Genomic DNA, 1,876 nt, shown 5'->3' with positions numbered 1-1,876 from the left:
CCGCCGGCCACCCGCTCCTCGGCCCAGAGACCCCCGGCCCGCCGCCGCCGCCTCCGCCGCCGCCCGACCGCCGCGTCAGGCCCCCGAAGGCCGTCCCTCGCTGCGCCTGACGGCGTGCCGGAGGATAACACCGCAACAGCACGGCGACAACGCGCCGGCCAGGCGGGAAGGGGGTGCGGGAGGCCGTCGGTACCGCCCGTCGGGACGGGGAGCCGCGGGACGGGCAGCGTCGTCGTCGTCGTCGTCGTCAGGCACTCGCTGGGACAGCCCGGAGGGGCGGGGCGAGGGGCCTCGCTGGGGCGGGGCTACATAAGACCACGCCCCCTCCCCGCCTCTGCTGGGGGCGGAGGCGCTGCGTGCTGCGCGTGACGTCACGCGGGCGCCATCTTGAGGCGGGGGCGGGCGGGGCGGGCTCCTCTCCGTCCCCAGGCGCACCCCCCCCCCCCCCCCCCCCCCGCGGTGTTATAAACCCGATTTGTAAAAGCTGCCTGTGGGCACGGGCTTTGTCGCCTCGGTGGGTGTGAGGAGGGGTGGCGGGCGGGGAAGCTGTGCCCGGCGGCGGGCGCTGGGGGGGTGTGGTTTTGGGGGGGGTACGGCTGAGGAGATGATGGCCGACGGGTGCGGCTGGGGTGTGTGGCTGGGGTATATGGCTTAGGGGTACAAGTGGAGCCCCTCGGGGGTCCGTACTGGGACCGGTGCTGTTTAACATCTTCATCAGTGACATAGTGGGATCGAGTGCACCCTCAGCAAGTTTGCAGATGACACCGAGCTGAGCCCTGCTGACACGCCAGAAGGAGGAGATGTCATCCAGAGGGACCTGGCCAAGCTGGAGAGGGGGCCGGTGTGACCCTCATGAGGTTCAACAAGGCCAAGGGCAAGGTCCTGCACCTGGGATGGGGCAACCCCCGGTATCAGCACAGGCTGGGGGATGGAGGGATGGAGAGCAGCCCTGCGGAGAAGGACTTGGGGGTGCTGGGGGTGAAAAGCTGGACGTGAGCCGGCAATGTGCGCTGGCAGCCCAGAAAGCCAACCCCATCCTGGGCTGCATCCCCAGCAGCGTGGGCAGCGGGGCGAGGGAGGGGATTCTGCCCCTCTGCTCCGCTCTGGGCAGACCCCCCTGCAGCCCTGCGCCCAGCTCTGGGCCCTCAGCACAGGGACACGGAGCTGCTGGAGCGGGGCCAGAGGAGGCCACAGAAATGCCCCGAGGGCCGGAGCCCCTCTGCTGCGGGGCCAGGCTGGGGGGGCTGGGGGTGCTCAGCCTGGAGAGGAGGGGGCTGCGGGGAGGCCTGAGTGCGGCCTGGCAGTGCTGAGAGGGGCTGCAGGAAGGGGGGGGCAAGCTTTTAGCAAGGCCTGTTGGGACAGGACAAGGGGTGATGGGTTTAAACTAAAGAAGAATAGATTTAGACTGGCTATAAGGAGGAAATGTTTTACAGTGAGGGTGGTGAGGCGCTGGCCCAGGTTGCCCAGAGAGGCGGTGGAGGCCCCATCCCTGGCACCATCCCAGGCCAGGCTGGACGGGGCTCTGAGCACCCTGGGCTGGTTAAAGCTGTCCCTGGCACTGCAGGGGCTGGGCTGGGTGGGCTCTGAAGGGCCCTGCCCACTCAAAGCATTCTGTGATTCTATATAACTTAGGGAGGGGTATATGGCTTAATGAGGGCCCGGTTTGTGGGGAGCGTGGCTTGGGAGCGTATGGTGGTGGCGGGTACGGCCCATCGTGATGGAAGGGAGGGCGTGCAGCCTTCTGCCGGCTGTCCCCACAGCCAGGGCTGTGCCACCGCAAGGGAAGGGTCCCCAGAGAGCCCCTCTCTGGGCACCCCCGAGGGCATCCTGGCCCTGTACCTGCTGTGGGCAGCCAGCAGCAGCAGCTCACAGGGGC

This window comes from Pelecanus crispus, chromosome 5, assembly GCF_030463565.1.
Source record: "Pelecanus crispus isolate bPelCri1 chromosome 5, bPelCri1.pri, whole genome shotgun sequence".
NCBI classification, from domain to species: Eukaryota; Metazoa; Chordata; class Aves; order Pelecaniformes; family Pelecanidae; genus Pelecanus; species Pelecanus crispus.
This window is presented reverse-complemented; position numbering follows the sequence as displayed.